Here is a 23,249-nt window from a genome sequence, read left to right on the forward strand (position 1 = left end):
TGCGCGGACGCTTTTGCGTATTTTTTTCTTTTTGAAATCGTGTATATACTGCTTTAGCTGGCTCCTTTCATGTCTCCTCGTTAGTATAGTGGCCAGTAAAAAAACATGGTCAATTGTTTCTAATTGTTTACATATAAGGCAATTTGCTTGCATTGTTGGGCAGGGGTTTTCTTTTGGGACGTTCTTCAAAGAACACTACAGAAAGAATTGCCTTTAAGTCCATTAGGTATTAGATTTCTGACAGTAGAAAATGAGGACGGCTTGCCTTTGGGCTTAATTATGCTAATGGGCCTCCACTGTTTATGGAGGGCTCGAATGGCCGGTTTCTTTTGTGAGCCTGACAGCCGGCCTGCGCGGCTGCTCTTCCGGGACGATATTTCCAAGTTCATTGATGTAATTAAACAACAAGAATGTCCTCCGGATTGGCTGGCGAAGATTGAGCCCCTCGCCACATTAAAGGAATTTTAAACTGGACATGGCCAGCCACAATGTGACTGACCGCACAATATGCATGCGCACAAAGTTGAATGTGTGTTTGTGTATGTTTATGTATCACTTACCTTATTTCAAGAAATGATGCCCTTTGTGTTAGCTTGGTGAAACTACCGGCAATAAAGAAAAAAAAAAAGTATAGTGGCCAGTATCCCCGCCTGTCACGCGGGAGACCGGGGTTCGATTCCCCGACGGGGAGTGTTTCTTTTTTCCTTCTTGTTTGTAGGCGCAAGCGGCGCCGCACTTGACACTCCGCCCCAGTAGATGTCTCTATTTTTTTCCACTTGTGGGTAAGATTGCGCGGACGCTTTTGCGTATTTTTTTCTTTTTGAAATCGTGTATATACTGCTTTAGCTGGCTCCTTTCATGTCTCCTCGTTAGTATAGTGGCCAGTATCCCCGCCTGTCACGCGGGAGACCGGGGTTCGATTCCCCGACGGGGAGTGTTTCTTTTTTCCTTCTTGTTTGTAGGCGCAAGCGGCGCCGCACTTGACACTCCGCCCCAGTAGATGTCTCTATTTTTTTCCACTTGTGGGTAAGATTGCGCGGACGCTTTTGCGTATTTTTTTCTTTTTGAAATCGTGTATATACTGCTTTAGCTGGCTCCTTTCATGTCTCCTCGTTAGTATAGTGGCCAGTATCCCCGCCTGTCACGCGGGAGACCGGGGTTCGATTCCCCGACGGGGAGTGTTTCTTTTTTCCTTCTTGTTTGTAGGCGCAAGCGGCGCCGCACTTGACATTCCGCCCCAGTAGATGCCTCTATTTTTTTCCACTTGTGGGTAAGATTGCGCGGACGCTTTTGTGTATTTTTTTCTTTTTGAAATCGTGTATATACTGCTTTAGCTGGCTCCTTTCATGTCTCCTCGTTAGTATAGTGGCCAGTATCCCCGCCTGTCACGCGGGAGACCGGGGTTCGATTCCCCGACGGGGAGTGTTTCTTTTTTCCTTCTTGTTTGTAGGCGCAAGCGGCGCCGCACTTGACACTCCGCCCCAGTAGATGTCTCTATTTTTTTCCACTTGTGGGTAAGATTGCGCGGACGCTTTTGCGTATTTTTTTCTTTTTGAAATCGTGTATATACTGCTTTAGCTGGCTCCTTTCATGTCTCCTCGTTAGTATAGTGGCCAGTATCCCCGCCTGTCACGCGGGAGACCGGGGTTCGATTCCCCGACGGGGAGTGTTTCTTTTTTCCTTCTTGTTTGTAGGCGCAAGCGGCGCCGCACTTGACATTCCGCCCCAGTAGATGCCTCTATTTTTTTCCACTTGTGGGTAAGATTGCGCGGACGCTTTTGCGTATTTTTTTCTTTTTGAAATCGTGTATATACTGCTTTAGCTGGCTCCTTTCATGTCTCCTCGTTAGTATAGTGGCCAGTATCCCCGCCTGTCACGCGGGAGACCGGGGTTCGATTCCCCGACGGGGAGTGTTTCTTTTTTCCTTCTTGTTTGTAGGTGCAAGCGGCGCCGCACTTGACACTCCGCCCCAGTAGATGTCTCTATTTTTTTCCACTTGTGGGTAAGATTGCGCGGACGCTTTTGCGTATTTTTTCTTTTTGAAATCGTGTATATACTGCTTTAGCTGGCTCCTTTCATGTCTCCTCGTTAGTATAGTGGCCAGTATCCCCGCCTGTCACGCGGGAGACCGGGGTTCGATTCCCCGACGGGGAGTGTTTCTTTTTTCCTTCTTGTTTGTAGGCGCAAGCGGCGCCGCACTTGACATTCCGCCCCAGTAGATGCCTCTATTTTTTTCCACTTGTGGGTAAGATTGCGCGGACGCTTTTGTGTATTTTTTTCTTTTTCAAATCGTGTATATACTGCTTTAGCTGGCACCTTTCATGTCTCCTCGTTAGTATAGTGGCCAGTATCCCCGCCTGTCACGCGGAAGACCGGGGTTCGATTCCCCGACGGGGAGTGTTTCTTTTTTCCTTCTTATTTGTAGGCGCAAGCGGCGCCGCACTTGACACTCCGCCCCAGTAGATGTCTCTATTTTTTTTCCACTTGTGGGTAAGATTGCGCGGACGCTTTTGCGTATTTTTTTCTTTTTCAAATCGTGTATATACTGCTTTAGCTGGCTCCTTTCATGTCTCCTCGTTAGTATAGTGGCCAGTATCGAGAACAAAACGGGGAGCAAAATAGCGTGAGGCGCGCTCGGTTCCCGTGGTGTGATTCTGCTTCCGGCAGCCGAGCTGAGCGGACGCAGGATGGCAGGCCCTTCAAGGGTGGCTACAGCGGTACTTTCCGGCCGCGGTAACAGGTCTTTTGATGTTGAGAATGAGTATGAAGTTTTATTGCCGAACCTTCCTACAGGACGAGTTGTTTTGAATACTGTTTTTTTACATGCTGACGTCCGTTCCCGGCCATATCGAGTGGAAGACTTCCGCGACACACTGGCTCGTCTGACGCTGCTCCCCGAGGTTGTTGCCTTAGGGGCGTATCGTATGAGCCATGTGTGGGCGGTGACGTTCAAGAATATGGATGCTGTGAAAAGGATCCTTGGCGTCGGTGACCTCAAGGTGAAGAATTCTCGCTGCCTCGTCATCGATCCAGCAAACCAAGATGTGCGGATGAAGGTACACTGGCTGCTCCACAATGTACTCGACGAAGACTTGAAACGTGCGTTAGCGCCGTACGGCCAAGTGACGGAAGTCAGCAGGGAGCGCTGGCGCGTACACGGCGTGGCCGACAAGGGCTCAACCACCCGTCTGGTAACGCTCAGGTTGAAGGAGGGCCTTAAAATTGACGACCTTCTTCATCAAGTGAACGTGAGCGGTGAGCAAGCCCTTGTTGTTGTGCCGGGAAGAGCGCCCATTTGTCTACGCTGCCGAGGAAAAGGGCACATTCGTCGTGACTGCCGAGTGCCGCGTTGTGGTAGCTGTCGGAGGTTCGGTCATGAGGAGCGCGACTGCACGCTTTCCTATGCCAGCGTCACCGGGCCCGTGGACGGGGGCGACGCGTCCGAGCTACTCATGGACGAGGCTGACGCTGAAGACGCCGCAAGTCCGGGCGACAGAGGGTCCAACAGAGGGCTGGCGATGCCAGACCCGGCCACACTAAAAGGGCCGAATGCGACAACAGGGCAAGAGCCCGCAGAACAGCCGTCGGAGCTACAACCTGGGAATGCAACGGCCTCAGAGAGGCCAGAACCGTGTGAAACTTCTGCCAAGGAAACAGAGTTTACAGCTGGACAGGACAACATGGACGACAGCGAGAGCGCAGTCGGAGGCCTGGCTGGCAAGCGCCCTTGGGACGAAAGTCGAGACGAGACAAGTATTTCCAATGGCGTCGAGGCTGGAGAACCACCGACGAAGACAACGGGGAGTAGGCGTCCGTCTTTCAAACCGCGGCCAAAAATTCTGGTCGACCCACGGGCAGAGGCCAAGCCGCCTCTCCCGTCTTCATCACCTGGGTAGGTGAGACTGTCGTGATTTTTGGAGAGACAGTAATATGTGAAAGTGTTGTACGGGAGCCGAGACGTAAAAACATGAAAAAAGCCGAGACGCCCGTAAGTCATGCAATTTCCTTCTTTTCTGGCGAGCACCCACTTGAAGTAAAAGCCGTGTGGTAGGCCTACTCATAGCAATAACATGTCCTTTAAATTAGAAACAGCCTTATGCGTAGCAACGCTCAACATTAGAGGACTTGGGTCTAGCAGGCGACAGTATCAGTTGCGGCGTTTGTTGCTTGAGAATGACGTTGATATTGCTGCCGTGCAGGAAACGAAAGTCGAGTCCCAAGAGCAGACAGACCGCATGCTTTCGCCTTTCCGTTCCCTATACAATGTATGTGTCAGCCATTCTCATGGTACATCTGGTGGCTGCTTGCTTTTTATGAAGAACAGCATTGGTATTGTAGTAGAGTGTTTGCATATTGACGATTTGGGACGATTAATCGTGTGTGATTTTTCTTTTTCTGGAGCGAATTGGCGGATTGTTTGTGTATATGTACCAAACAGGGAGCAAGAGCGCAAAATATTTTTCGAAAACCTTGAAGTGCACCTGTCGTGTGATAAGACAATTATTCTTCTCGGAGATTTCAACTGCGTTTGCATTCCCGAAGACAGGGCAAGCAAAGCGCCGGTGCGTGATTATAGTGCCTTATTTTTGAATGCAATGGTTCACGAGCGAGAGTTGGATGACGTAGGATATGTGCTTTCTCAGGGCACGCAGTTCACACATTACCAGCTTAGCAGTCAGGCGACGCTTGACAGAGCCTACGTGTCTACTGCGTTACTTCCCTTGTGCCGAGATTACAGTGTGAAGCACGTTTCTTTCAGCGACCATAGTCTAGTCATGTTCACCATCAATAAGAAAGAAAAGCAGAGGTTTAGTTGGGACCTATGGAAATTGAACGACAAGCTACTCGATGATGACATGTTTGTAGAAAACGTTAAAACTGAATTAGAAGAAGTATTCGAGTGTAACATGGGCAGTTTAATTCATACATGGGAGTCTTTTAAAGAAAAAGTAAAAATGAAAGCGATTGAAAGAGCATCTTGTATAAAACACCGCCAAATGAAAGAAGAAAAGCAGTTGCAGTGCCAGTTAGATTTTTTACTCTGTCAAGAATGTGTGCAACCGGGCATGCGCAGTAAAGAAATTAAAGACGTGAAAAGAAAGTTGGAGGCTATAAACGTAGAAAGATATAAGGGAGCTGTGGTGCGCGCACGCGCCGAAAGGCTTTGGTGTGGCGAGATGCCCACGAAACGTGCGCTGGCAGACGAGAGGAGCTACGCGACTAAAAATGAAATCAAGGCGATAGAATATCAAAACGTCGTCACAAGAGATAAAGCAATAATTGAACACGCGTTTGTGGAACATTATCGCGAATTATTAGGAAGCATAAAACAGGGCAGTAGCACATTCAAGGATGAATTCTTATCACTTATGCCGCAACTCGACGACGACATAAAGGCAAGCTTAGAGGCACCTATCACCGTCAAAGAAATTGAAAAATCAATTGAAAAAATGACCTCTGGGAAGACACCTGGTCCAGATGGCCTAAGCGCAGCTTTCTATAAGAAATTTAAAAGCCCTGTGGCAGCAGCCTTATGTGAAGTTTTGCACGAGGCATATGAAAAGAAAGAATTACCAGGGTCCTTCCGCAGATCCCACATTGTGTTGATTCCCAAAACAACAGATCCCGCGAAACAGCAATTTATTGGATCGTATCGGCCCATAACCTTGGCCAATGTTGATTACAAACGGTTCATGGGTGTGTTGGCCAGGCGACTTCAAACTGTTATTAAAGAAATCGTAGGGCTCCATCAGACCTGCGGCATCAAAGGTAGATCTATAACGACGAATGTTCACGTTGCAAGGAATATTTTAGAATGTTGTGAAGATTTTGAGTGTAGGGTAGCGATGCTACAAATCGATCTCGAGAAAGCCTTTGACCGTGTGAGTCACGAGATCCTTTTGTGCATCCTCGACTACGTAAAACTGGGATCTGTGGTTTTGGAGGGGGTACGAATGGCATACACTGGATGCACTACAAGGATTGTAGTGAACAAACAGCTCAGCGAAAGCATTCAAGTCTTATCAAGCGTAAAACAAGGATGTCCTGCGTCAGCATTACTTTTCGCCCTCTACCTAGAGCCCCTTTGCCAAAAAATGCTTCAGAATGAACGACTTCGTGGATTCCGCTTGATGACTGCGGAAGTCAAAGTGCTTAGTTATGCGGATGATATCGCAGTGTTCTGTGATGATCAAGAAAGTGTGAGAGTAGCAGTAAATGATGTGAAGATATTCTGTGGGTGCACCGGTAGTAGAATTAATTGGAATAAATGCCTCGGTATCTGGCATGGAAATTGGCGAAGTACACCCTCACTGTTTGAAAATGTCACATGGACGGTGACGCCTGAAAAGTATCTCGGCGTACCACTCCAACACTACCGGGACACAACAGAATATTGGAAGAATGAAACGGAGCAACTACGCGAGAAGACCCAAAAATGGGGTGGCCGAGAATTTTCAATGTTTACGCGTTCAATTGTGTGCAACATATTTCTTGTTTCGCGAGTGTGGTATGTTCTTCAAGTGTTATCTATGACACGTAATGCAGTTCAAAAGCTACACAGAGTGATGGCAGTATTTGTTTGGAGTTCTACGTGGGAAAGAACCAGGCGCACAAATTTGTTTCGATCTGTGCGCAGTGGGGGGCTTGGCCTAGTCCACCTTTTCTTGCGGCAGATCGTGGCTAGGTTTATTTTCTTACGCGATCAAAGCGATTGCTTCTTGAGAACAGTGTTACATGTGCGATTGTCAAATTATTTGCCAGAATTTATTGTTTCAACGGTCAATGTCGAACAAAGACGGCCAAGGGGTTATATACGTGAAATCATTAGTGCTTTCGAAATCCTAAAAGTACGCTTTTCAATGGAGTATCTCTCTGAAGTGACGCGTAAGAAATTATATAAAGATCTTGTAGAAACCATGTTGCCGCTTCCTGTATACCGATCATTGTACTCAAGAGGTCCAGGGGACGATGTTTTAGGAAGAGTTAAAAGGATGCCTGTACGACCATCAGTAAAAACGTTCTTCTTCAAGCTACATAGTGGCACACTCCCTACAAAACCTTGGCTGCAGGAAAAGGGCATTTTTGTTGCCTGGTCTGTGGACTGCATCATCTGCAAAAAGCCGGAGACAGTTGAACACATATTTCTGGATTGCAGTGATGCAGTCTTTCTCTGGGACATCCTCCAGAGGACCTTGAAGTAAGACTTGCCCATTACCCCGTACGGCATCCGTTTTCTGCCTGTCAAGAACGTAGGGGGTGTGCCCTACGACATGTTCATGGCACTAGTACTCCACAGCGTGTGGAGGACGCGGATGGCCGTGCGCAACGAGGACTTGAATTCGCGACCGGCACGAGAGTATTTCATTGAGAGTGTAGAATACTTGAGAGAAGTGTACACAGTTCAAACTGAAAAGCCTGAGTGGTACCCCCTTTTAGGGGAACTATCTATGATGAAACAACTGCGTTTTTAACCCCTTACGTGCTGAAAGTGATGTGACAGCACTTTTAAAAGTGACAATGCACTGTATCTACTTTTGTTGTATGCCTAGCAGGCAATAAAAAAAAAAAATATATAGTGGCCAGTATCCCCGCCTGTCACGCGGGAGACCGGGGTTCGATTCCCCGACGGGGAGTGTTTCTTTTTTCCTTCTTGTTTGTAGGTGCACGCGGCGCCGCACTCGACACTCCGCCCCAGTAGCTGTCTCTATTTTTTTCCACTTCTGGGTAAGATTGCGCGAACGCTTTTGCCTATCTTTTTTTTTTTCAAATGGTGTATATACTGCTTTAGCTGGCACCTCGCATATCTCCTCGTTAGTATCGCACTCTGCCTCTGGACACGGAGGCGTTCGGACGCAAGATGTCGAGCTCTGCAAGAGCGGTTTCTGCGGCCGCGTCTGGCCGTGGTAACAGGTCTTCTGTCGCCCCACCGGGCTATCGGTATGTACTACTGACTTTGCCATCAGGCGAAACTATGACGGAGGAATATAACTTTCTTTCCTATGCAAAACGTATTGTAAGCACATATAAAGAACATGAAAAGACTGTAACGTTAATGGTTGATGAGATTCACCTTCAATCATTTTTTTATTACAAGGCTGGCTTTGTTACTGGTGCTGCGGTAGATTCATCGACTGCAGCAAAAACTGCCCACGTATTTATGATGCAGAGCCTGCTTTCTTCAAACAAGGATGTTGTACACATTCTTCCTGTGGCACAAATCGATGCTAAGGCGCTGCACGACTTCCTTCGGAAGATTGTTCTGGATCTAGTGGCATCTGGTTTTAGAATAATCGCAGTGATCTGGGACCATAACTCCTTAAACAGAAAAGCCATCTCCTATTTCGCTAAGACGGCAAGTGTCAGCATTGTTTACCAGCATCCTGTTGACCCATCACGACCCCTGTTTTTCGTGGTGGACCCAGTTCACATACTAAAGTGTATAAGAAATAACTGGCTGAATCAAAGAAACACTGGCAAATGCATGTACTTTCCTGAACCGAAGAATGATGAGGCAGAACCAAAGATACTTACAGCATCTTTCAAGGTATTATGCCAGTTGCACGAAGCTGAAAAGCATGAGCTCTTGAAGCTAGCACGAACGCTCACTTTGAAGGCACTGAACCCCTCGAACAGGAAACGGCAGAACGCTAAACTGGCGTTGACATGCGCATATTGCAGTGAAAGCCTTGTGATGCAAGACGTCGATCTAGATGACCCTGAGAATGCATTAATCACGAAGATGACAAGGGGTGGCCTGAAGTTTCCACGAGCAGTTGTAGTTAATGCTGTACTCTTTACTGAAATTATATTGGACAAGCTCAGGACACCAGAATATGCCGTACGATTTTTCAGCCTTCCTAGACAGAAGGATACGTCTTCGGCCTTGTGTTCGCTACCCTTCATGACTTTGAGGATTTAGATGTGTGTGATTTCGGTCATCCTGCACAGGAGCTAATGGGGCATGTTTTAAGGGCTGCAACGAATTTTCTGCTGAACAACTTGTGCCGCGCAGAAAACGACAAATTACGCAACGCCAATAACGACCGAAAATTGCAGATCTTGAAGGCCTGAGATGTTTCTCATTATTTATTTTTTATTCATGAAGCTCTGTTTTGTTGAACATCTACATATGTTTCTGTTGACAGAACCCTTGCAAAACGACACCTGTGGCGTAGCTAGGACTTATTTGCCTACATTATCAAAATTTAAACCCTGCATTTTGGCCATTTCAAATGTTAGCGTTTGTGTGCATTGTGCTACCTGTTTATGATTCGAACGCTCCATGCTACCGCGATCCATTAATTGCATGTTTTCCTTTAGAATTGACAGTAGGCCTCTCGTTTTTGACTTACTTTTCACCATTATCTCAGTATTTTATGAAGACCGAAAAGGCCTGCAAACAAGGCGGGGGGAAATAAAATAACCACAAGAAGTGGTACAACAAAGACGGAAGCTTATTCAATTTGACAATTAGTTGTGCGTGACCCTATAATGATAAAATTTTCACAATGAAATGAACCTCGATATTCGTGTGTCTAGCGAGGACTGTGTTACGCAATGCAAGAGTGAGAATGATAATTGTATATGGAAAATTTAAAACGTTTGTTTCTGAATGCAGTTCTTATCATTTGTGAATAAAGTATTCTGTGTCTTCAATATGCAGTTTTCCTTTCTTTCTTTCTTTCCGTCTAAGGTTAAACTGACTAACCAGCATGCAGTTTGCTTGTCTTAGTCCCGACCAAACATCACAAGCACAATAAGGCAGGTCGTGTTGCGATACACGCAACAAAAAAATGTCGCCAATCAAGTAATCTAAGGAAGGTATGAAAGAATATTGCTTTCTATGGTGGTGTTGACTGCGGTGAACCAGCGGCTCCCCCTTATTTATTGCGTCAGATATACGTGTGTGTGTGTGTGTAGTGATTATAAGGGTGAAGGGAAGAGAGAAGTGCAGTGCCGTAACTCTCTCTCAAAGGAGGACACCTCAACAGCACTGCACAGGGTAGGGGAAGTGGGAAGGAAAAGATTAAGAGAGAATGAAAGAGAGCGGAGAAAAAAAAAGAAAGAAAAAAAAGGTAAGAGGGTTGAAAAAGAAGAAGCAATGCGGGGCTTATAGCCGCGCTCTCAGTTGAGTTTAGACAAAAAAGTCGAGAAGGGCAGCAAACGCTCTCTTGGCGATGGAGGCGTGGGCTGCGGGAAATAGTAGTTCTGTCTCCGTGTCGCAGGGTAGACCCACACGACGATAGGATGTACAGAGCGCGGTGCGCTCAACGTCGAACGATGGGCATCGCAGCAGATGTGCGAGAGTCTCATCCTCGCCGCATTCCGCACATGCGGGGCTGCCAGTTCCGCGCAGTCTGTGCGCTCGGGCGGCGGTGTTGTAGCAGCCGACGCGGAGACGGAGAAGAAAGGAGCGGTCCCAGCGGGAGAGGCCGGCGCGGGGGAGGAGGCGAGGGGGTGTCCCCGCCGCAACACGTGGGTCAGGGTGATGCGCGCGGAGGGTGCGCGTGATAGTCGTCCGTCAGATATACGTGTCTTGCTTTGGAACCGAAGCATATGCGTTGATAGGTTGCTGTCACTTTAAGGACAGCACTAATTTTCCCATGCCGTAGTATCCGCGACGCGCAAAGAGAAACCCTGCAAGCGCAACGAACCTAGGCGCGGAGACGCCGACGGCGTCAAACTGTCCGGCCCATCCAACTAGCGTGACGTCACACCAGCGTGCGGAGGCCTTACATATTTTTCTAGGTGGCTTTGGCCGTGCCTCCCAAGCAGCACCGAAGCGATGCTCCAGATGAGGAGACGCCAGCTGACATTGTTCAGCGCCTGGAGCCGCAGTGGATGGTGGTCCGGTCGACCCGGGCCAAGAAAGGGAAGTCCGCCCCAGCGCAACGGTCAGCGTCGCTCACCCGAGAAGGGCAGGCGACGCAGTGACCAACGCGACTGGCGTCGCGGGTGCCCGTTGGAGCTGTCGTGCCGACAAGGACGCTCAGTTGGTGAGGGTTGCTATTTGCTGGGGGCCTTACTGTTGTTTTACTCTTGCTCTTTGAAATGGCTGTGTCATTAGCTCCATTGCGCGTGGGAACCCTCAAGTTGACGTTAGAGGTCTCAGGGCGAGACGGCGGCAGCGTCAGCTCCGACGCGTAATGTTGGAAGAAGATTTAGATATATTGGCGATTCGAGAGACTAAAATAGAGAGTGAGAGTCAGTCTGATGGTATGGTTGCACAGTTTAGTGACCGCTATACTGTATGCGTTAGTCATGCTGTTGGCACAACGGCCGGTTGCTGTATGTTTAATAAGAAAGGTTTGGGTATAGTTGCGGAAACAGTTATAAGTTGTCAGAGTGGTCGATTCGTGCTGTGCAATTTTGCATATCGCAACATAAAATACCGAATATTATGTGTGTACGCACCAACGAAAGTGAATGACCGGCTAAGTTTCTTTCAAGAAATATCGCAGTATCTGAAAACAGAAAGATGTTTGATAGTGTTAGGAGATTTCAATTGCGTTTTGAGCTCGGACGATCATTCGAGTGATGGATACTGGGCTAATAAGAGCGTTGTCTTTCTGAGGGGGGCCATTGGAAGAGCTCTGTTGGAAGACATTGCACATTACGCGAAAGGAGGCAATAATCGGCATTATACTCATTTTCAAGGCAATAGCCATGCAAGGTTAGAAAGAGCTTATCTTTTGCAAGAAATCGCCACAATGTGTGATGATTACAAGGTGCTCAACATAGCATTCAGCGACCATTGTTTAGTAGCCGTCACGATAGGGAAAAAGATCACCGCGAAACATGAAATGGGAAACATGGAAATTAAACGCGAAACTCATAAAGGACGACCAATTTCTAGAAAGTGTACGCACAGAAATTGCTAAAGCAAATAATGACTGAGAAAAAGGATGGGTTGAGTGATGGGAGCGATTTAAAGAAGTCGTAAAAATGAATGCCATAGAGCGAGCAGTAGAAATAAGTTTTGAAGAGCGCCAAGCGGAAAATAACCTTAGAAAATGCTTCAGAAATTGGGGGACGCCGAAACTGCAACGCCAGGCACCTTCATGGAAGAAATAGGGGAAACAAAGAATAATATTGAGGCTATCGACACGGAAAAATACCGTGGCGCACTTATTCGCGCACGAATGGGAAGATCTTGGCTGATAAAATGCCAGAAAAGCGTGCTTTGGGAACTGAGAAAAAGTATGCGAGGAGAAACGAAATAGTCGAGATTGAATACAAAGAGAAAATATCTAGAGATGCCGAAGAAATCAATTATGCGTTTACGGAATATTAGAGGGAGCTGTTACGTTTCGCCTACAACGCGCGGTATAGCCGGCGCGGATGCAACGGACGCCGGGGCTTCGTTCAAAGCGGCGGACATTTTGGCCCGTTCAGCGCTGCCGATACGCCTCCCCGCCAAGCGCGTCCAGGCATGTTTCAATGCCACGTGTCTTCAAGTGTGCGTGTGTGTGTGTGTGCATGTTGGTGCCCACGCTTGTCAAAGCGCGGCAGCCGGGGAGAGGAGCTCCCCAAGTGTGAAGCGAGGAGGTCTGACCGGCGCCGGCCCGGCGGATGCGTCACTACACTCGTCCCAACGTGTCTTTCAGCCTGTCCGTGCCGCGCATCACGTACGCCTATGACGAGGCGTTCCTTCTTCCCCTCGACTCCGAGAGTATAAAAGCAGCTGCTCCAGGACCCCGAGAGAGGCTCCGTTTTCTTCCGTTGAGTTACGTACTCTCCCGTCTCTCCACTTCGGTCGACCTGACCGCCCGCTCTTTCGCGATGCTAGAATAAACAAGTTGTTCTGTTACCAGTCGACTCATGCTTTGCCGCGACCTTCGGATGCTTCCAGTTGTGCCCCAGGCCGCCAGGCCAACGCTACCCTTGGGGCTTGCGACCCATTTGCAACAACGGGCGTCAGCGCCGAGATTACAACAACTCGTGCCAGCGGTGCGATTCCAACAACTGGCTGGTAGCGGTGAGATCGCGACAATGGAGGCCAGCAGCGAAGATATGCGGTCGACTGTATGCTGAGCAGCACAACGACCATCGGGGAGCAGTGCAACGAGCCCTGTGTGATGACTGGTTGCCTGCAGCGGAACGACTGCGCTGAATTCTTGGCTGCGAGGTGTGGTGAGTGCGAGACTTTCTTCTTCTGAGTTTTGCCAGGCTTTTGTTAGTGTCAGAAACAGAGCTGGTAATTGTGGTTGTCGTTGCTGCCGGGTTAGTTTGCGGCAAGACAATAGTAGGCAGTAGAGAAAGCAGCATTCAGAGCAGCCATGGATTTGAAGTCGTTGCGCAAACCGAAATTGCTGGAGCTTGCAAGAGAGTTGGGTCTGGATGTCTCAGACAAACTCAGAAAACCAGAACTGCTAAGGGCTATTCTGGAGTTAGAAGCTGAGGATGACGAGCTGTCGGAATGCCTTGAGACATTTTAGGAGAGGGCAAGAAGACATGAGCGCGAACTTAAAGAGCAAAAAGAGAGACAGGAGTGCGAACTTAGAGAGCAAAAAGAGAGACAGGAGCGCGAACTTAGAGAGCAAAAAGAGAAACAGGAGCGCGAACTTAAAGAGCAGAAAGAAAAAGAAGAGCGCGAACACGCTTTGGAAATGAAGCGTCTCGAGGTAGAGATGGAACGCGCTCGTAATGGAAGTCAGGCACACGGTGCAGGAGAACGAGTATCGTTCAAAATGACTGACCTGATGCGGCCGTTTAAGCTTGGAGAGGACATTGGTTTGTTCCTGGTTAACTTTGAGCGAACGTGCGAGAAGCAGGGGTTCTCTCGGGAAACGTGGCCACAGCGCTTGCTCACTTTGTTACCCGGCGAGGCGGCCGATGTAGTCGCTCGCTTGAATAGAGAGGAGGCAGAGGATTTCGACCAAGTGAAATCAAGTCTGCTAAAAAAGTACAGGCTGTCAGCGGAGGCGTTCCGTCGGAAGTTTCGGGAAAATGAGAAAGGCAGAAGTGAGTCATATACAGAGTTTGCCTACAGGCTAATTTCAAACATGCAGGAGTGGCTCAAAGAAGAGAAAGCGTTTGGTGACCACGAGAAAGTTCTGCAGTGTTTCGGGCTGGAACAGTTTTATAGTCGGTTACCTGAGAACGTGCGGTACTGGGTCTTGGATAGGCCAGACGTTAGTACGGTGGCTAAAGCCGCTGAGCTAGCCGAGGAGTTTGTGACACGTCGGGCTCGCGGAGCTAAGGACGGTCAAAAGGGTGAATTTGGCTCCAAGTTTGAGAGGCCGAAGTTCACGCCCGTGAGAGCAAAGGGGAACACACGTAGTGCGGATGCGAGTGAAAGCAGTCCGACCGAACGTAAGGAGACGGCGGCAGCCGAAGCCGAACGCAGAAAGCGGTTCGAGATGAGGCAAGCGCGCGTGTGTTATACGTGCCAGAAGCCGGGTCACTTTTCGGCGCAGTGTCTGACCGAACGTAAGGAGACGGCGGTAGCCGAAGCCGAACGCAGAAAGCGGTTCGAGACGAGGCAAGCGCGCGTTTGTTATACGTGCCAGAAGCCGGGTCACTTTTCGGCGCAGTGTCCAGAAACAAAAACAAAAGTCGTGTTTTTGTCATTATGCAGCACTGACGAGAACATGAAGCTTCTCGAGCCTTACATGCGAGACCTCCTCGTGAACGGGAAAGGGTGCCGAGTGCTTCGCGATTCCGCAGCTACGATGGATGTAGTTCACCCCTCTTACGTAGAACCCGATATGTTCACGGGCGAGTGCGCATGGATCAAGCAAGCCGTGGAAGCTCATAGCGTGTGTCTGCCCGTAGCAAAAGTGCTTATTGAAGGACCTTTCGGAGCACTTGAGACGGAGGCCGCAGTGTCATCTATGCTGCCCCCCCCCCCCAGTACCCGTACCTATTTTCGAACAGGTCCGATCACCTCCTGCGCGAAAAGGGGCTTTTGTTTGGCGAGGCTAGCGTTCAGGCCTTAACCAGATCGAAGGTTCGGGAGCTCGCTGCAAAGGCGGTAGTTGCGGGGCCAACGTTGTCGAACAATGAGAAAGGATCAGAGGCGCAGCAAGCTGATATTCAGAGCACGTCCGAACTGAATAAAATTGAGCCTGTAGCGTTGAAGGCACCAGATACTGGAGAGGAAATGCCCGACACGGGAAAGTTAGAAGAGCTATCTGCAGATTTGCTCATCGCGCCTACGTCAGACGGACTTAATAGGCTGCTAAAAGTCAGCCGGTCGGCTTTGATAGCCGAGCAAAAAAAGGATGGCAGCCTAGAAAACGTACGCTGCATTATCAAGGAAGGTATCGCCAAGAAAAATGCTCGTTTTGTGGAAAGAGGTGGGGTCCTGTACCAAAAGTATCTAGACCGCAGGGGAGTGGAGTTCGATCAGCTGATCGTGCCTCAGTGGTACCGTCAGGATCTGTTGCGCTTGTCGCATGGGGGTTCGTGGTCCGGACACCTAGGAGTTAAGAAAACTAAGGACCGTATCTTGCAAGAGTACTATTGGCCAGGGTGTTTTCGGGACGCAGACCACTTTGTGAGGACATGTGACACCTGTCAGCGGGTGGCCAAACCAGGGGACAAATCGAGGGCGCCGTTGAAGTTGGTACCTATCATTACGGAGCCTTTCAGACGGCTCGTTATTGACACAGTGGGACCTCTGCCGGTAACAGCCACGGGGTACAGACACATTTTGACTGTGATCAGCCCAGCGACAAAGTTCCCTGAAGCAGTGCCGCATAAAGAACTCAGCTCAGTTGAGATAGTCAATGTACTACTGTCCATATTTGCGCGAGTTGGTTTTCCTGCGGAAATCCAGTCAGATCAGGGCACGGTGTTTACGAGCGCTTTGACGACAGCCTTTCTCGAAAGGTGCGAGGTAAAGCTGTTACACAGCTCAGTGTACCACCCACAGTCGAATTCCGTTGAGCAGCTCCACTCCGTCATGAAGCGCGTGTTGAGAGCATTGTGTTTTGAACAACAAACTGACTGGGAGCTGTGTCTGCCTGGGGTGATGTTTGCATTAAGGACCGCGCCGCATGCGGCTACGGGGTTTTCGCCAGCTGAGCTGGTGTACGGTCGCTCGCTGCGATCTCCGCTTCGCATGCTTCGAGAATCGTGGGAAGGCCGGGGCGACGACCCAGTCGTGGCGGAGTACGTGCTTAGGCTCCTCGAACGCTTAAGGGCACAGGAGTTGTCAGGTGAAGCAATGGCAAAGGCCCAGCAGAGGCCCAAGGTTTATTATGATCAGACAGCCAGGGCCCGTCGTTTTGAGGTGGGCGATGAGGTCATGATATTGCGCACGTCGCTAAAGAACGAACTCGACGTGCAGTGGGAGGGCCCAGCACGGATTGTTCAAAAACGGCCGGACGTTAACTACGTGGTGAGTCTGCCAGGAAAGCGGAAAGCACAGCAAGTTTACCACTGTAATCTGTTCAAACCCTATAAACAACGGGAAGCAGTGGTGTGCATGATGGTAAACGTTCCCGAAGAGCTTCCGGTCGAGCTTCCGGGACTAGGCTCAGTGACGAACAGGAAAGACACCGATCAAGTCATTAGTGACTTAATCAGTAAAGCATCGCTGTCGCCTGAGCAGAAAACCGAACTACACCAGCTCTTACAAGAGATTCAAGATCTGTTCTCTGAGAGGCCTGGTAGGACTTCTGTCCTTACTCATGACATAGAACTTACCTCCCCAGAGCCAGTACGATCCAAGGCGTACCGGGTGTCACCCCGCCAGGGCGATATTATGGAGGCTGAGGTAAAGAAAATGCTACAGCTCGGAGTCATTGAGGCGGGTGAGAGTGATTATACCTCCCCTTTGATTTTAGTTGAGGTACCGGGCAAGGAACCTCGTCCTTGCGTCGACTACCGCAGGCTTAATTCCATCACTAAGGATCAAATTTATCCGATCCCTAACATCGAGGAGCGCCTTGAGAAAGTTAGTAGCGCTCAGTTTATTTCCACCCTAGGTCTTGTCAGGGGTTATTGGCAGGTTCCACTTACAGAAGAGGCTAGTAGGTATGCGGCGTTCATTTCACCAATGGGAACATTCCGTCCTAAAGTGTTGAGTTTTGGTTTGAAGAACGCGCCATACTGCTTTTCAAGCCTCATGTATAAAGTGTTGCGGGGACAGCAAGAATTCGCTTTACCGTATCTAGACGACGTAGCGATATTCTCCGCATCCTGGCCTGAGCATATGGCCCACTTGCGGGCAGTGCTAACCCGCCTGCGCGATGCGGGCTTGACAGTCAAGGCTCCCAAGTGCCAGTTAGCACGCGCCGAGGTTGTCTACCTCGGTCACGTGATTGGACGGGGTCGTCGCCGCCCCTCTGAAATAAAGGTGGCCGCTGTGCGAGACTTCCCGCAACCGCGCACGAAGACCGATATTCGGTCGTTCTTAGGTGTCGCCGGCTACTATCAGAGGTACATCCCCAGGTACTCTGATATCGCGGCTCCCCTGACGGATGCTCTAAGAAAAACAGAGCCCCAAACAGTCGTATGGGACGAGACAAAGGAAAGAGCTTTTAGCGCCCTAAAGAGCGCCCTAACAAGCCAGCCTGTGCTACGATCGCCAGACTACACAAAAGGGTTCGTTGTTCAGTGCGATGCTAGTGAGCGAGGCATGGGCGTTGTACTGTGCCAACGGGGAAATGGAGAAGTGGAACACCCCGTCCTGTGTGCTAGTCGTAAGCTGACCAGTCGTGAGCAGGCGTACAGCGCCACCGAGAAAGAGTGTGCGTGTCTCGTGTGGGCTGTTCAGAAATTGTCATGCTATCTAGCCGGCTCGAGGTTTATCATTGAGACGGATCACTGCCCTCTCCAATGGCTGCAGACCATCTCTCCCAAAAATGGCCGCCTCCTGCGCTGGAGCCTCGCTTTGCAACAATATTCCTTTGAGGTGCGTTACAAAAAGGGGAGTCTCAACGGTAACGCCGATGGCTTAAGTCGAAGCCCCTAACGTAGGAATCAGCCTCAGAGTTGTTTGTTACTGATGTTTTTCTTCCTGAGGCAGGATTTTTAACATATTGCTTTTGTTTAGTGTTTCAAAGTGATGACGTGCTTTCTAGGGCAATTTTCCAATTTGTGGACGGGTTCTGAGTGCTGCTAGACTACTGTAAGGAACTAGGCAGTGGTATAAAAGGGGAAAGAGCCTGGCAGGACTTGGTGAGGGTTGTTTCGTGCTTGCTGACTGAGCGATTGAGTTTCGGCGTAGTTCTAACGCTTGCCGGGAACGAGAACAAAAATGTCAACTCTCCCGAAGTCACTTTGCAGTGTCCTGTGTGAACCTGAACGAGAGAACGAGGCCTTCTCTGTGCGCTGCGCTCAAGAAATGCCGAAGGACGCCCGACTTCGGTTATGAGCATCATCGAGCGACATCCCTCCGGACAGCGGATGCAGTCCCCTGACCATCGGGATCTCTTTCCCCCGGCGGGGCGGTCTGTTACGTTTCGCCTACAACGCGCGGTATAGCCGCCGCGGATGCAACGGACGCCGGGGCTTCGTTCAAAGCGGCGGACATTTTGGCCCGTTCAGCGCCGCCGATACGCCTCTCCGCCAAGCGCGTCCAGGCATGCTTCAATGCCACGTGTCTTCAAGCGTGCGTGTGTGTGTGTGTGCATGTTGGTGCCCACGCTTGTCAAAGCGCGGCAGCCGGGGAGAGGAGCTCCCCAAGTGTGAAGCGAGGAGGTCTGACCGGCGCCGGCCCGGCGGATGCGTCACTACCCTCGTCCCAACGTGTCTCTCAGCCTGTCCGAGCCGCGCATCACGTGCGCCTCTGACGAGGCGTTCCTTCATCCCCTCGACTCCGAGAGTATAAGAGCAGCTGCTCCCGGACGCCGAGAGAGGCTCCGATTTCTTCCGTTGAGTTACGTGCGCTCGCGTCTCTCCACTTCGGTCGACCTGACCGCCCGCTGTTTTGCGATGCTAGAATAAACAAGTTGTTCTGTTACTAGGCGACTCATGCTTTGCCGCGACCTTCGGATGCTTCCAGTTGTGCCCCAGGCCGCCAGGCCAACGCTACCCTTGGGGCTTGCGACCCATTTGCAACAACGGGCGTCAGCGCCGAGATTACAACAACTCGTGCCAGCGGTGCGATTCCAACAGAGCTCTTCAAGTGTAGAATACCGAGCAAGGCTGGGTATGAAAGCCATTTTCTAACCACTCTACCTAGGTTAGACGCCGAAGCAACAGATAGATTATCAGAAGATATCACAGCAAAGGAGATCGAAATGGCCATTGAAGACCTTAACCCTGGAAAATCACCAGGACCTGATGGCCTAATAGCAGTTTTTTGCAAAGCCTTTTGCTCCAAGATAGCCATCTTATTAGAACGTGTTTTTATGGAGGCGTATCAAAAAGGTCGTTTGCCACCGTCCTTTAAAGGGAGTATACAGTCTTGATACCAAAAAGCGATGACGCAAATAAACTTAACAAAGTAACGGGCTACAGGCCACTTACGCTGGCAAAAGTAGATTATAAAGTTTTAATGAAGATATTTGCGCGGAGACTACAAGGGGTTATTGGTGCTTTAGTAGGACCGCATCAGACCTGCGGGATAAGAGGGAGGTCTATATTTACTAATATCCATGTGGCTCGCAGCATTCTTGAAGCTTGTGATGCAGATTTTAGGAAAGTCGCTATGTTACAAATTGATCTAGAAAAGGCGTTTGACAGAGTATGTCGTAATCTCCTGTTTACAATTCTTGGTTATGTCGGTGTTGGATCACGGATAACAGAGGGAGTTAAAATGTCATAGAATAATTGTACAACTAACCTCACTGTCAACCATAAGCTAACTGAAAGGATTGAAGTGCGTTCCTCTGTTCGTCAGGGGTGCCCCCTGTCACCGCTTTTGTTCGCAATATATCTAGAGGCTCTCTGTAAAAGAATTATTGATAGTCCGGATGTGCGAGGATTCAGCCTAGAAGGGTGTGAGGTGCGTTTATTAGCTTACGCTGATGATGTTGTTTTCTGTGATGATAAGGAGAGTGTTCGAGCTACCATGACAATTATGCGTGAGCTTTGTGACATGACGGACAGCAATATAAACCTGAATAAGTGTGCCGGCTTGTGGCACGGCCGGTGGCAAACAACGCCACGTGTTTTTGAAGGTATGCAGTGGAAGCTCACGCCTGGGATTTATCTTGGTGTACCGTTAGCACACATCGAGACACTAAAGACTTATGGAATGGCAAAGTGCAGGAATTAAAAGCTCAAACTGATAAGTGGGCCGGACGTGACCTCTCTATATTCGCATGTGCGGCTATATGCAGAATCTTGCTGGTGAGCAAGCTGTGGTATCTTATGCAAGTCCTGAGCTGTTCCTGATTCAACTTCAAGAAATTCCATAGAGTATTTGCTGTTTTTGTGTGGCAGTCTGAATATGAAAGAACAAGCAAGAAGAATTTGTTTCGCAAGTTGGGTGAGGGGGGCTTGTCATTACCAAATTTATACTTAAAGCAACTGATTTCCAGATTTTTGTTCTTACGAGACACGACAAATCCTTTGTTGCAAACAGTTATCAAGTCCGATTGAGCAATGTCTTACCTAACTTTGTTGTCTCGATGAGGGAGGGTGGGTGTTACGCAACGAGTAAATTTTCGCGTGAGGTGGTCGTAGCATTTAGATTTTTAAACCACCACTTTTCCATAGAATATTTGGCTACAGTCAGTCGTAAGCGGATAAGCTCGGATTTAATAGATATTATGTTCCCAGAACCATTATATCGATTAATGTACCGCGAAGGCCAAGGGAAAGATGTCCGCTAATTCACATTCAGTAATTATCTCGTTCAAAACATCCCTAGTTTTATCGCTCCTTAAACCTCTATTAGACCGATCTCGGGCATTGAGAACACAATTAAAATCACCTAACAGCACCATCTGCTTTTCAGAAGATATATACTGTTTTAACATGGAAAAAAACAAAGCCCGTTCCTTCAACGCATTTGGTGCATAAATACATACCACCCGCCATTCAATTCCATGCAAAGCAAAATCACAGAAAACTAATCTACCAGTTGGACATGAATAAAAACCTTGCACCGTTATACCGGGCAATTTTCTAATTCACGCAGTGGCAGCAGTGGACGGCAGACTGAACGCGTTCTTACAAAATTCTACGCTTGTTCACAGGAAGCCACTGGGATATCACGAAAGCCTTGGGATATCATCGGAGCTGCGCCTGCACGCCTGGCTGACAGCCGAAGAATCATCGTGCCGATCTTCGCATCGATAACTGCGGACAAGCCACGTGACCGCACTCAGGCTACAAAAAGACGGACACCACCGGCTGTGCTGGCATTCACGCAGTGGCAGCAGTGGACGGCAGACTGAACGCGTTCTTACAAAATTCTACGCTTGTTCACAGGAAGCCACTGGGATATCACGAAAGCCTTGGGATATCATCGGAGCTGCGCCTGCACGCCTGGCTGACAGCCGAAGAATCATCGTGCCGATCTTCGCATCGATAACTGCGGACAAGCCACGTGACCGCACTCTGGCTACAAAAAGACGGACACCACCGGCTGTGCTGGCATTCACGCAGTGGCAGCAGTGGACGGCAGACTGAACGCGTTCTTACAAAATTCTACGCTTGTTCACAGGTTGGTGGTACTTTTAGCCTCTCTTGTAAGGACTGTAGATCTGGTTGTGTCCACTGCTGCCACAGTGAGGTGTTTATTAGAGCATTCTTGGTGATCTCGGATATGGAGGAAAAAGAGTGTTTGACATGTCATAGTGTGTTGCCTGAAGATGGCATGTACATAACATGCACTGGTTGCAAGTACTCGTACCATCTAGGTAAATGCTCGGGGGTGAAAACATCCAATTTCCGTGCCAAGGGTGACTCACTAAAATCTAGCTGGAACTGTGCAACATGTGAACTTGGAAAAAAAAGATGTGGCAATACCGTAACACCAACAGACGATTCAAACATTCAGAAGAGATTGAAAGAGCTAGATGAAAAGATAACCCTCATGCTTCCCCTCGTCACTAAAGTTGACAATTTGACACAACTATTGAAAAAAGTCAGTGACATTGAAACATCGATACAGCACCTTTCCGACAAATATGATACAATATTAAGGAAATTAGACAAGCAAAACTCTGACATTGCAGTCTTGGAAAGAAGGGTCGAGGCCGTAGAATCGGGAACGTCCGCAAGCACGAGGGAAGTCAAACTGCAGCTGAATGAGCTGGAACAGTACAGTCGCAGGCAAAACATGGAAGTACATGGCCTCATAGTGGAGGAACACGAAGACCTGCTCGCGAAAATGAATGATCTTGCATGCAAACTTCAGCTACCGCTGCTTGAGAACGGTAACCTTGATGCGCTTCATAGGCTACCTGCACGAAAGGGAAAGAAGCCTATCCTTCTTGCTCGGTTTTCATCCGTCCTACATAAGGAAGAGTGGATGCGCAATCGCTCGCGCCTTGAGAATGAAGCACCAAACGTGAAATTTTTAGACAACCTGACACCTTTCAACAAACGCCTTCTCTGGCTAGCAAGTGGAAAAGGCAGGGAAAAGAACTATCGGTTTGTGTGGCGAAAGAATGGTCACATATTTGCACGTAAAACTGTGGGCGCCAACGCGATTCGCATCCGCGATGAAAGTGACATTGATAACATGATATGATGTGCTATTTAGATAGTGTATATCTAGTGTGAATGACAGTTCAAATGGATAACAGTCCTTATCACGATGTTAACTCTTTTAAATGTATGAAGGTTTCAAAATCCGGATGCTTTTCCTTTTATCATCTGAATGCATGCAGTTTAAGAAACAAAGAAGAAGAAATTGATATTTTTTTGTCGTCATTGAACCATGAATTTGATGCGCTGGCTTTCACTGAAACCTGGTATACTGAATCGAATGATGTTGTTCGCTTTCCTGGTTATAGGTGTGAAGCGCTGTTTAGGAAAGCCAAAAAAGGGGGAGGTGTAGCTTTGTACATTAAAAACAGTTTTTCTTACGAAATAATGCCACAGTGCACAGTTTTCAGCCCTTCGTACGAATCACTTTTTATTCAGACAAATGCATTCATCTTTGGCGTAATTTATCGGCCACCTTCTGCGTCTCTTCAAGAGTTCTTCAACTTTTTAGAAATAGTATTGGGCGACCTCTCCTTACAAAGTAGGCCTGTGGTAATAATGGGTGATTTTAATATTAACCTACTAGAAACATCAAATTCTGTCAATGAATTTGTTGATATGATGTTGGCCGACGGCTTTTCCAATATAGTCACAACGCCTACTCGTATCACAAGCTCCAGCGAAACACT

General features: G+C 48.7%; 7 non-coding genes across 7 annotated transcripts; all 7 read left to right on the forward strand.

Annotated features, from left to right (window-relative positions):
* The first annotated feature begins 863 nt into the window (after nt 1-863).
* TRNAD-GUC (transfer RNA aspartic acid (anticodon GUC)) lies at nt 864-935 on the forward strand. The gene has a single exon. It is a non-coding gene; the product is annotated as a tRNA-Asp (tRNA).
* Nucleotides 936-1,107: 172 nt separating this feature from the next.
* On the forward strand, nt 1,108-1,179 carry TRNAD-GUC (transfer RNA aspartic acid (anticodon GUC)). The gene has a single exon. It is a non-coding gene; the product is annotated as a tRNA-Asp (tRNA).
* A 172-nt stretch (nt 1,180-1,351) lies between these two features.
* Nucleotides 1,352-1,423, forward strand: TRNAD-GUC (transfer RNA aspartic acid (anticodon GUC)). Its single transcript has one exon. It is a non-coding gene; the product is annotated as a tRNA-Asp (tRNA).
* Nucleotides 1,424-1,595: 172 nt separating this feature from the next.
* TRNAD-GUC (transfer RNA aspartic acid (anticodon GUC)) lies at nt 1,596-1,667 on the forward strand. Its single transcript has one exon. It is a non-coding gene; the product is annotated as a tRNA-Asp (tRNA).
* Nucleotides 1,668-1,839: 172 nt separating this feature from the next.
* On the forward strand, nt 1,840-1,911 carry TRNAD-GUC (transfer RNA aspartic acid (anticodon GUC)). Its single transcript has one exon. It is a non-coding gene; the product is annotated as a tRNA-Asp (tRNA).
* A 171-nt stretch (nt 1,912-2,082) lies between these two features.
* Nucleotides 2,083-2,154, forward strand: TRNAD-GUC (transfer RNA aspartic acid (anticodon GUC)). Its single transcript has one exon. It is a non-coding gene; the product is annotated as a tRNA-Asp (tRNA).
* Nucleotides 2,155-2,326: 172 nt separating this feature from the next.
* On the forward strand, nt 2,327-2,398 carry TRNAD-GUC (transfer RNA aspartic acid (anticodon GUC)). The gene has a single exon. It is a non-coding gene; the product is annotated as a tRNA-Asp (tRNA).
* The last annotated feature ends 20,851 nt before the right edge of the window (nt 2,399-23,249 follow it).

The sequence above is a fragment of the Dermacentor andersoni genome, chromosome 4 (genome assembly GCF_023375885.2).
Source record: "Dermacentor andersoni chromosome 4, qqDerAnde1_hic_scaffold, whole genome shotgun sequence".
NCBI classification, from domain to species: domain Eukaryota; kingdom Metazoa; phylum Arthropoda; class Arachnida; order Ixodida; family Ixodidae; genus Dermacentor; species Dermacentor andersoni.